This window comes from Pinus tabuliformis, chromosome 2_2, assembly GCF_031772625.1.
Source record: "Pinus tabuliformis cultivar Carrire ecotype Pingquan chromosome 2_2, CPIR1, whole genome shotgun sequence".
Classification (NCBI taxonomy): domain Eukaryota; kingdom Viridiplantae; phylum Streptophyta; class Pinopsida; order Pinales; family Pinaceae; genus Pinus; species Pinus tabuliformis.
The window spans coordinates 719,953,799-719,967,155 of NC_142300.1; positions in this window are offsets into that span (position 1 = coordinate 719,953,799).

Consider the following 13,357-nt stretch of genomic DNA (forward strand, 5'->3'; position numbering starts at 1 on the left):
GAAACTGCACCCATACAAGTTAAAGATCCATCCTAGCAGCTAACACAGAGTAGACATGGTGAGCAATGTTGTTGATTGCATGTAATGGATTCACCAACATGCATGTCATTATGTACACACATGCAACCCAATCCATTCAACAAACTCACCAAGGCAAAGACAAGAAGAAAGTACAACTGGAGTTGAACATGTAGTTTGGCAAGTTTATGTGCATGACCACCAACACACCCTTGAAGATCAGCGTAGACACTATGCATCAGTGTGTTTCTAGTTCAATCATACCTATGAAGACCATGCACATGTTAGTAGACGAGTTAGATGAAGGGGCCGAACCAATGCACCGGTTACAACAGAGGCAAGAGTTCGCTTCAACAAGATGTGAACATGAGGTGCATGCACACCATCACAGACAACTAAGCTTGGCATCAGCTCACCACCTTCACCATCACAAGCATGTCAAAGAGTTGGTCTCACCACAGTGGACTGAGTGTTAGTGATGTCTTGCAAGGCTTGCTCAAGCCATGTTGTCTCACATGAGTACATGTGCATTTTAATGTTGAGTCATGTCAAGTGTAGGCCAAGTGTCAATAGTGGATGCCAAAGTCACAGAGTAGGTGAAGAGTCATGAGGGTAGTTGAATGGTCACAAAGGGAAATGTCAAGGGTCACCCCACCTTTTGCTGTAAATAGTTCCTCATAACTCCTTGTATAGGATTTTGGTAAGCCAAGATTGTACTAAGACTATTTTGAAGAAGGCTTGGACAGTATTGTGGCGTGCCTTGGCTTCCCCACTACACAGAGCTAGTACATCTCTTTGGAGGAGCAGGCGAATGTGGTTGTAACATTCCACTGTTGGGGCTAGCAGGTTTACATGGATGTATTGTATGATTGTGACTTACACTTCTTTATGTAATAAGAACCATCAAATTTTCATGCATATGTTGTTATTGTAGTTGGACTGCTTGGTTGCTTTTATGATATATGTTATTTAACTTATGTACTTGTGTATGAACTGATTCACATGCAATTATATGAATATTATTGTTAATGTGTTCCATATGTTGTTAATGTTGTCATTTTTTGTGTTGATTGCTCTGTCGGACATCAGACAGACCTTTCACTTGAGCCTTGTTATAACAACCATTGCACTCATCTTGAACTGATCCGTGAGTGTTGTACATGTTATCTTCCTTGTATGATGTGACAGCTGCATCCGAGTGGAATTCTCCACCAGAAGCTATGCATGTCCTTTGTGTTGTGTGTTCCTAGTTGAGTTGGGACTGATCCCTTTCAACCTAGAACTCACCTTCACCTCCTCCCCCTTTCGAAGTGTTGGAACCTCTCATACACCTTCCTTGACTCATTGCATCAGTCACACCCTTACTGCTGACAAAGTTATCCTAATTGCCTCCATGCAACAGCATAGTCAAGGCATTACATTACGACCCACTACTGGGACTCGTAAACCAAATGGTCTGAGGTCCAATTGGGACTTCTTACTGGGGAGATCCCCTTGAGATGTTGTTGGGTCGAACATTGTCAACACCAACCTCAAAATTGCATATCAATGGTTCTTTTGAGCTCTTGTGGGACAGCTAGCACTATGTAAAATATGTGAGAAGTTCATCAACCCTTAAGTGCTCCAGATCATTGAGCCTTCCATAAAGCCTCCACAACCTGCCCATCATCACCACTAATACTGCATATCATGTTGATTATGATATTTTTTATTTCTAGTTATGTAAATAGTTTATTTTTTGTCAGTCATTTATTGTTTTGGTTAGTACAATTGTGCCACGGAGCATGTTGAGGTTTTTGTTATGATTTTCCAATGTAGTGAAATCAAGAAATAATATTTTGTAATGGGCTCTCCCTATGAGGCCCTACACAAACAATTTTATGAGACTGAATGAAAGGTTCAAAATTTTGTGTGTTTCCAAGAGAGAAGTTTGTTTACTGTCAAATGCAATGCATCTTCTATGGAAGATTAATACTATTTTTTGATGATTCTGGCTAATATGAATTTGTAGTATGTTAACCTTCTATATTTGCTCCATATTTTTCATTATTATTCTCAGATTACATGTAATGGTAGCATCTAGAAGTGTTTTCATGGATTTATCGATTCATCGTAGTTGATCAGGAGCTCAGGACCAAGTGTCGTAAAATGGTCAAAAATGAAAATGCTCAGAACTGATTTGAACCTGAACGACTAGATAGAGCTTGTCTTCCTGATTCCGGTGCCGCAAATGGTTTGAAAAACGGTCTCCGTATGAGGAAGTTATGCCAAAAAGAAGAATTGCCCAATAACATTGAATTTTGAATTATTTTTCAAAAGAAATTATTAAAAAAATAATATTCTGCAGAATATTCCATTTGAGCAGCCAATCAAAAATTGCCACGTGGCAGACTCAGAGACCACCACGTGGCCAAAGGTGATGTCAGCATGACATAAGCACTTTGGGGGCATGTTTAAAATTTTGGTCGAATTGTGGTTTGAACCAGCAACCTACCACGAAACAGCCATATGTTTTACCAATGCACCAATGCAATAGAACTTGTTAAGAGTTCGGCGGAATTTGTTTATGAAGTTTAAACTTCATTTGGGCAGGGCCCAAATGGGGCCAGCCCCCCATGCCATACGACCTAGCCCCAAAACTGTAGGCGCCTACCCGCCAGAGGAAAAGCGCCAAGGTTAACATTTAATGTTAAACGTGGTCACATATGCGTGAAGAACGGGACTAAATCCGTGTTAAACTGCTCGTTGACAAACGGTTTTGCACGCAATCCAATGCCAAACTACAATCCGAAATTCTGGTTACATGGCATTAAAAATCAACAGATACTGCCAGTTAACATAGTGGCGGAATTGGCGGAGGTGCCAAATTTGGGCGGTCCCACCATATTTGGCGGGCCTATCTAGCCTCCAACTATAGTTAGCTGGAGTGATTCTAGGCCAAACGAGAGGAAATCTTCAATGAGCCATAACTTTGGCTAGGAAAGTCCTTTTTGGACGATTTGTTTTTTGATTTTGGGTCTCTTAAACCTTCTGAAGCCATTGGCACAGGTTTCACAACCATCTGACGTCTTTTGCAGGTGATTTTGCTTCGTTGAAGTTCTAGGAGCCACGAGGGCCAAATCAGTTTGGGAGATGCATTGGGAATTGTGCAGCCAGTGAATGTGGAACGAAGGTCATTCCTGAAGTTTTTTAGCATTGTGAATCCATTTCTACAGCTCGTTTTTCCTGTTGAGGCATTATTCTCAAAGTTTAGCTTCAGGGAAGCTTTCAGGGCCACTAGGGACATTTCAGTGCTTGAGCTGTTTGGGGGCTATGTTCATCCATTTTTGGTGATTCAAAAGCCTATGTCTACTATTTTCGACCTTTTGAGTCTAATGGAAGAGGTTTTAGAACCATTTGAGGTCATCTTCACCTCGAAATTCTCCATTCAAGTTTAAAGGGCCACTAGGGCCAATTGGGGAAAGTACTGTATAAGGTACAATTTCAGTGTTTAGTGTTTGGGAAAGAGCATGTTTAGCTAATTCCTATCTTCTGATTCTGTATTTACAGTTAGATTTTTCTTTCGAGATACTCATATTCTTGTATTAGCCTTTGTAACATTTTTAATACAAGAGGACAAGCCTAGTTTGAGAGGCTTGGTCCAGCAGATGTAGCCCAAAAGGGGTGAACTGCTTTATCATTTTGATGTCTTTATTTACTGAAGATGATATGCTAAACAAAACTGATATGAAGTGTGTTGGAAATAATACTGAGAGGGGGGGTGAATCAGTATTATCTAACTCTTTTTAATAAATCTTCCTTATTTGTTCCTTGAATTATTTTTGCATGTCAGTACCATAAAATAATGAACATGAACAAAGAAAACAGATAGTCACACCAAAGAACACAAGATGTAAGGTGGAAACCCAATGTGGGTGAAAACCACCTGCTGCAATATGTCTCTATCTTCTTTCAAATTAGAAACTCCTTTTACAATGGTTATGTACTGGTGCAGTCATTTACCAGTACGCAGGCTGCAACCTGCAGAGAGCTACAACTCTCTCTCTCGTTTTCCAGTCTCTCCTGGAAGGGAGCTACAACCCCCTACTTCTTTTCTTACAAGGACCACTTTTCATAAATTTTCAAACTCGATCCATAAGCATCAAATGATCATCAAGTATAAGAGAATCACCCAGTCAACTGTAGTAACCAGATCAACAATAATAGGACCAAACCCAGAACACAACAATGATAAACAAAGATTTTAAGAGAAGTAAGCACCCTGCTCAACTGTTCGCCTGCTTAGGTAAGCACCCTGCTCAACTGCTTGCCTGCTTACAGTACTCACCCTGCTCAATTGCTTGCCTGCTTACAGTACGCACCCTGCTCAACTGCTCGCCTGCTTACGTACGCACCCTGCTCAACTGCTCGCCTGCGTACCTCGCTCTGAGTCCATTGAACTGCCTGCGGACCTCCGCACCTGCAACCCTTCTGTGCCTGCGTATGTATGCACCTGCAACCCTTCTGTGCCTGCGTATGTACGCACCTGCAACCCTTCTGTGCCTGCGTATGTACGCACCTGCAACCCTTCTGTGCTTGCGTATCTACGCACCCGAAACGCTTCGTTCCTGCGTATGTACACACTTTTCGTTCACTGTACCTGCGTACCTTCGGGCATAGATGCTTTCAAGACTTCAGAAATAACCCAGACAGTCAGATCTACAGATCTGAACGTGCACCGAAAAGATCTCTATCCATCAGTAGATTCGCCTTATTTAGATCTAGACATACTCCCAAGAGATCATAATATTTCAGATCTAGCCCTCATAAGATATTCAACCCAAAGCATGCTCAAGCCAAATGATCTCCTTTGCTTTATATAGGAAAGCTCTTCCTTAAATCATGGATCAATACCACGGGCCGACACCATAATAACACAAAACCGTCGGCTAAATACCAAAGGTTAAACATAAGAAACCCCACGTGTGCTTTTCTCTGCCTTGAAATGTGTGCACTGGGGGTACGCACCTCCTGAACGGGATAACTGCGGGTATGTACGCACTTTATGTAACACCGACCTGCGTGTACGCACCTTATGTAAGGTGTACCTGCGTACCCCTTATTTTCTTCAATATTTGATAGCTGATCATCAATCTCTGCTGCTGACTTGAAGTACTGTGATCTATCACCTGAATGGGTTGCCATCAAGGACAACACTTTAGCCATAATGCCAACAATCTCCCCCTTTGGACTTGATGGCAACCTCAAAACTTCAGCTTCATTCTCCCCCTTTGACATCAAGGGCAAAGGGTTATGCTCCCCCTAAGAACATGCTCCCCCTGAATATGAGCCAGATTTGCAACGAAGAACCATAATCCACCATGAAAGAGATAGAGACATATTGCAGCTACTTCCAAGATCTCCTTTTGCACATCCTCCATAATGCCAACAATGCATTATATGCTCCCCCTGAACCTGTACCATCAATCAGAAGAGGTTCAACAATAAGATGATGTATCAACAACCCCCAGCTTTTGCCTGAGGTATTCAAAAGTGTCCCTGGGCAATGGTTTAGTGAGTATATCAGCAACTTGTTCCTTAGAAGGAACATACTCCAACTTGACCTTCTGTTCAAGCACTTGTTCCCGGAGAAAATGATACTTGATTGGTATGTGCTTGGTTTTTGAATGCATAACAGGATTCTTTGAGATGCTGATTGCACTTGTGTTATCACATAAGATGGGGATAGGTGGTGTACAAGTGATTTGAAAATCCTGCAAAGTCTGCATCATCCAAAGGAGTTGGGTGCAACAAGATGCAGCAGCAACATATTCCGCTTCAGCTGTAGACAAGGCAATCGAACTCTGTTTCTTGCTGAACCAAGATACCAGTCTAGAACCCATAAAGAACGCACCACCACTTGTGCTTTTCCTGTCATCCACGCTTCCGGCCCAATCTGCATCTGTATAAGCATGAAGTGTAAGATATGTATCTCTAGGATACCATAAGCCATAATTTTGAGTCCCTTGAAGATATTTGAAAATTCTCTTCACTGCTTGAAGATGTGTCTCCTTCGGATTTGCCTGAAATCTTCCAACTATTCCAACTGCATGCATGATGTCCGGTCGGGTACCTGTCAAATAAAGTAAACTTCCAATCATAGATATGTAGGTTGGTTGATGTACTGCTGCAGATTCATCATTTGCACTGAGGCTACATCCTGTGACCATGGGTGTACATACTGGTTTTGCATCTTCCATACCATATTTCTTCAAAATCTGTTTGAGATACTTGGTTTGAGATAAAAAAGATTCCTCCTTCTTTTTGTTGGATTTGCAAACCAAGGAAATATGTCAGTTCTCCTAGCAAGGACATTTCAAATTCTTTCTGCATGACCAAGGCAAAGCTTTGACTCATAGCTTCTTCATTGCTCCCAAAAATAATGTCATCTACATACACAACGAGTATTAGCAATTTGTCATTTTCAACTTTTATATAAAGATTGCTATCTGCTGATCCTTTTGAAAAGCCTTGTTGATGAAGATATTTGTCCAAACAGTAGTACCAAGCCCTTGGAGCTTGTTTGAGACCATAGAGAGCCTTTTTCAATCTGCATACAAGATTTGGATCATTTCCAAGAATGAACCCATCTGGCTGTTCAATGTACACTTCTTCTTCCAAGTCTCCATTCAGAAAGGCTGATTTCACGTCCATTTGAAATACTTTGAAGTTTTGAAAACTTGAGAGAGCAAGGAACATTCGGATGGCCTCAAGTCTTGCAACAGGAGCAAAGGTTTCTTCAAAGTCTATTCCTTCTTGCTGCGCATACCCTTTACAAACAAGTCTGGCTTTGTTTCTAATTACTTCTCCATTTTCATTCAATTTATTTTTGAAGACCCATTTTGTTCCGATAACATTCTTATCTTTTGGTCTAGGAACCAGCTCCCAAGTGTTGTTCTTTTCGATCTGCTCAAGTTCTTCATCCATTGCTTTCACCCAACATTCATCTTTGCATGCCTTTTTCACATTTTGTGGTTCAGTAGAGGAGAGTAATGCCAAATAGCTTGAAGCTTCTGCAACTGTTCTTCTTGTTTGTACACCTGCTTCTTTCTGCCCCATAATCTGAGATTCTGGATGATTCTTCTGAACATATCTGGATGGAGTCTTTTCTTCTATTCTTGTTTGCTCCTCTGGTTCTTATTGAGGTTCTTCTTGAGGTTCTTCTTCTTCATCATTCTGTCGTTGGGGGTAGCCTTCATCTTATTCGATGTCTTCATGATGTACTTGCCTAGGAATGTATCCCTTCTCATCAACCAGTACATCAATGCTGTCAACAATTCTGCCAAGTCTTTTATTGTAGCATTTGTATGCTTTGCTATGTGGAGAGTAACCAAGAAGAATGCCTTCATCTGCTCTAGGTTCAAGTTTGCCAAGCTGCTCATCCGTATTCTTGATATAGCATTTTCTCCCAAAGATTTTGAAGTGCTTTACCGAAGGAGTCCTACCACTCCAGAGCTCATGAGGAGTTTGAGTGCTGTTCACCCGGACATTTGTTTTGTTGAGAATAACAACCGCAGCATGTGCAGCTTCACCCCAGAAAGTTGCGGGAGTTCCTGACTCATCAAGCATAGCACGAGCCATTTGTTGGACTGTTCTGTTCATCCTTTCCACAACTCCATTTTGCTGAGGAGTTATTGCTATAGAGAATTCTCTTCTTATCCCATGTTCTTCACAGAAATCGAAAAATTCATTTGAAGTAAATTCCCCACCTCTATCGGATCTGAGGCACTTAATTTTGTGACCTGATTCATTTTCAACCAAGGCTTTGAAGGATTTGAATTTTTCGAATGCTTCATCTTTGCGCTTCATAAGTCCTAACCAGACAAACCTGGAGAAATCGTCAATGAATAATATCAAGTATTCTTCTCCTCGAGGTGTTCTTTTCCTGAAAGGACCGCATGTATCTGTATGTACTAGCTCAAGAGGCATGCTAGCTGATCCTTCTTTCTCTGGAAAGTTAGTTCTGGTTTGTTTTCCAAACTGACATGATTTGCATATGGTGTTGTCAGGAATTTTGATATCTGGAAGGTCGCGAACTGCCTGATATTTGCATGCTTTCCTTATTTGTGAAAAGCTTAGATGTCCCAACCTCCGATGCCATAACCAGTGCTCATCATCCTTGCTCAGATAGCATTGTTGTTGTCCTTCTTCAAATATGTACAGATTATTTGGAGTTCTTTTGCCTTTGATCACTGTTTTACCTGTATCAAGATCACGAAAAAGACATCCATTTGATCTGAATATAACCTCGGTTCTTTGATCACACATCTGGCTGACACTTAGAATATTATGCTTCAATCCATCAACATACAAAACATTTCCAGCCTTGACCTTTTCTTTTAACTGAGCAATGCCTTTTCCTTTTATAGTTGCAGGAGTATCATTTCCAAAAGAGACTTTCTTTCCCTTTTCTAGAGTAGAATAAGACTCAAGTTTTTCTTTATCACCTGACATATGCTTCGAACATCCACTGTCAATGTACCATAGATTTTCCTGTCCCTCTGCATAAAATGCTATCCCACATCTTTCTGTTTGAGGTTCCTTTATTCTCCATGTTTTGGTGCTTGAGGCTTATTCCTTTTTCTGCTGAAACCTGCTCCTGCATTCAGAGTCTTCATGACCAAAGTTATTGCAAATAGAACATTCAACTTCATTTTCAAGAACCGAAAAGTTGTTATAGGTCCTTTTTGTAATCCCCGTCATACTTCTTTGTTTTTGAGCTTCCCTAGTCATGATCGTTTTATATGCAACACATTGAGCTGCTTTGTGACCAAAGTTATGGCAAGAAAAGCATTGTCCATTGAAGAAACTTCTGCGGTTATCGAATCTACCAGCCAATTGATTGTAATTTCTATTGTCATCTATTCTTGAACCAAATTGAGAAGATTTTACCTGTGGCTGGTTGTAGCTTTTGTTCACCCTTAAGATGGATTGCCCCTGATAGTTTCTGTTTGTAATTCGTCCCTGCTTCACCTGATGATCTTCATTGTGCTTTTGCTCATTTCTTCTTGCTGCATCAAGATAAGTTTTTGAGGTGGATGCTTGAGAAGTTTATCCATTATAGCCCAGATCTGTCTTGTTTAGTGGAGACCGCTGCACATTGATAATCTCATCCAAAGTTTCAGATCCTTTGACAAACTTAAGATTACTAGCTTTTGTTTTCTCAATCTCTTTTCTAAGACCAACAATTTCACCTTCTAATTTTTCAAGATGTTTTTCTTTTTCATCAATTTGAAATTGTAGAGTATCAATGATCATATTCTTTTCTTCTATACATCTCTTGAGTCTAGTAATTTGATCATAAAGGTTATCCACATCTATAGCATCCATATAATCATCATCTTCAAATGCCATTAACAACTTATATTCATTACCTCGTTCATCTTCATCACTGTTTGATAGACCATCACTATCTTCATGAGTGTAGTAGCTTTTCTTATTTGCATTCTGTTTCTTGTTCCATCTAGCAGGTTCCTTTCCTTTATCCTTATAAGGACATTTTGCAGCATAATGACCTACTCTTCCACAAGAAAAGCATTTAAAAGGTAACTTACCTCTGAACCTTCCAGAACCCCTTTGAAGATTTCTGACAAAATTTGATTCTTCTTCTTCTTCTTCTGGGACGTGGCTTGCTTCGTAATAATCTCCTTTGCCTGATGCCTTGAACGCAACTTCTCTTCTGTCTGATGGACCTCCCTTTCTCATTTCATAAGCAGTTAGAATTCCATGTAGCTGAGACATAGTAAGGATTTGTAGATTTTCCTTTTCTTCTATTGCAGATACTTTAGATTCAAACTTGGGAGACAATGATCTTAGAACCTTTTCAACCACAATAGCATCTTTTATTTCTTCACCCAAATTTTTCATACAATTAACAACCTCATATACCCGAAGAAAATAGTTAGCCACACTTTCATCATTATACATCTTGAGAGTCTCATACTGAATTCTGAGAGTTTGAAGTTTAGCACGTTTTACCTGTTCATCTCCTTCATAGCTCGTGACAATTTTGTCCCATATCTCTTTTGCGGATTTATAGTGCATTACCTTCATGAATTCTGATTGGGATATACATCCTAATAGAGTACTGACTGCTTTCGCATTTGTTTCATACTTCTTTTTCTCGGCTGCATCTGTAGGAGTGGCTGAAGGAAAAGCGTAGCCTGTCTCTACGATGTCCCAAACTTCTGTACCAAGAGATTGAAGATAGGCAGTAACTCTTACCTTCCAATAATTGAAGTTTGTCCCATCAAAAACCGGTGGCCTGATTGATGCTTCTCTCTCGTAGTTGCTCATGATGAACGATCTACCTTCAAGCGATCAAGCTTCTTTGAAGGACCTGCTTTGATACCAATTGTTGGAAATAATACTGAGAGGGGGGGTGAATCAGTATTATCTAACTCTTTTTAATAAATCTTCCTTATTTGTTCCTTGAATTATTTTTGCATGTCAGTACCATAAAATAATGAACATGAACAAAGAAAACAGATAGTCACACCAAAGAACACAAGATGTAAGGTGGAAACCCAATGTGGGTGAAAACCACCTGCTGCAATATGTCTCTATCTTCTTTCAAATTAGAAACTCCTTTTACAATGGTTATGTACTGGTGCAGTCATTTACCAGTACGCAGGCTGCAACCTGTAGAGAGCTACAACTCTCTCTCTCGTTTTCCAGTCTCTCCTGGAAGGGAGCTACAACCCCCTACTTCTTTTCTTACAAGGACCACTTTTCATAAATTTTCAAACTCGATCCATAAGCATCAAATGATCATCAAGTATAAGAGAATCACCCAGTCAACTGTAGTAACCAGATCAACAATAATAGGACTAAACCCAGAACACAACAATGATAACCAAAGATTTTAAGAGAAGTAAGCACCCTGCTCAACTGTTCGCCTGCTTACGTAAGCACCCTGCTCAACTGCTTGCCTGCTTACAGTACTCACCCTGCTCAACTGCTTGCCTGCTTACAGTACGCACCCTGCTCAACTGCTCGCCTGCTTACGTACGCACCCTGCTCAACTGCTCGCCTGCGTACCTCGCTCTGAGTCCATTGAACTGCCTGCGGACCTCCGCACCTGCAACCCTTCTGTGCCTGCGTATGTACGCACCTGCAACCCTTCTGTGCCTGCGTATGTACGCACCTGCAACCCTTCTGTGCCTGCGTATGTACGCACCCGAAACGCTTCGTTCCTGCGTATGTACGCACTTTTCGTTCACTGTACCTGCGTACCTTCGGGCATAGATGCTTTCAAGACTTCAGAAATAACCCAGACAGTCAGATCTACAGATCTGAACGTGCGCCGAAAAGATCTCTATCCATCAGTAGATTCGCCTTATTTAGATCTAGACATACTCCCAAGAGATCATAATATTTCAGATCTAGCCCTCATAAGATATTCAACCCAAAACATGCTCAAGCCAAATGATTTCCTTTGCTTTATATAGGAAAGCTCTTCCTTAAATCATGGATCAATACCATGGGCCGACACCATAATAACACAAAACCGTCGGCTAAATACCAAAGGTTAAACATAAGAAACCCCATGTGTGCTTTTCTCTGCCTTGAAATGTGTGCACTGGGGGTACGCACCTCCTGAACGGGATAACTGCGGGTATGTACGCACTTTATGTAACACTGACCTGTGTGTACGCACCTTATGTAAGGTGTACCTGCGTACCCCTTATTTTCTTCAATATTTGATAGTTGATCATCAATCTCTGCTGCTGACTTGAAGTACTGTGATCTATCACCTGAATGGGTTGCCATCAAGGACAACACTTTAGCCATAATGCCAACAAAGTGTTAAAAAGCAAATATACATAACTTGCATACACACACAATCACCTATTCAGCTGCAGAAAGTTATGTGTCTTATTCCGCAAGACATCAAACTTCCTGTGTATGTCAAAGACTTCTAAGTGCTTACTTCATTATTTCTTTATGCAGAGCCCGTAGAGGGCCAGGTAGCCTCTGGAACTCATCCTCTCTTTAGAGGCGACATGTCCAGTGAATGCCCCTATAGTCTATCTCTGTATAAGAAATAAGAAGTTTTCACATTTTCAGAGGTCACTTGGAGTGTATAGCTCACATTTGCAATTATGGGAAATGGATACCTTGCACCCTTAAACAAGTACATTCCATTTTCAGATCATTAGTCTCATGTTGATGAAAGGTTCCTATATTGATATGAGAACTAATCCTTAATGTGTGCTCCATATCTTTTCATCCCATTTAATCATATATTCCATCTCTTTCACTCTAAATTTTGATGTATCTGATTCTTAAGAATTAATCCCTATGTATCGATGTCCCTTCTTGTTACAGTCTTTTACCAAAATTACTATGATGACTAAAGAGCTACAACTTAATGTGATGGTTACTGCTACACATCTAATATTAATGCTTCTTTGAGTAATAGTGTGCATAAGGCTTTGTACTACTCCTCTTAGGGATGGTTTTGAATCGATTTTCCCTTTAAAGGTTAAATACTGAGTGTGATGTTAATTTTAGAAAATCTTTAAGGAACTCATTAAGATGTCCTAGACACTGGTCTCTCTTCAACCCAAGGGTTGTCTCTAGGAGCTACAACATCTTCTGGCCCTATTTCTGGGGAAAAATAAGAATATATTCCATGGCTATGGAATCTATACACCCTTTAGTAAGGTGAGTAGAAATGGTCGTGGGTTGAACATCTGTCACATTGGCGACTCCATTATCTAAATTCCTTCCTGACCACCCTGGCTTTCAGAAGGCCACACACCCGCTCGGATACTTCATAATAGAGAAATCATCCTACACTTGACCCTAAAAGGACAATATCTAGGTGGAACTGGAAGGAAAAGGCCCCTGTCACCCTTGTTCTTTTGACCTTATTTCTAGAAGTATCCTATTCCACCTCTCAAAAGGTTGTGATAAACTGTTCATATTTTCCCTTTATAGTTTTGGAGTATCCTCAAGAAGGTGGTCTACCATTTGATACTCTCTTCTCATGAGTCAAAAACGAAGAAGCATTTGTTAGTTCACCCTCTTTCCCATTTCATCTATCCCCTGAATCTGAATAGGTAAAAGATATTCTTATAAAAAGTACAACCTAATGATAAAGCTTAGGTGTCTCAGTTTAAGTGTCCATCCACCATAGCCCCTTTGCGTGATAGTATGAACCTTTAGGAAGAAAGGCCCATGGTTGTATGTGGACCTCATGTTGAGGAACATGACTCTTCCACTACCCCTTTTTATGTTACTTTGGTAGTCCATGATATTTTATTACACAATTGCATGCTTAACTTACGAGCTT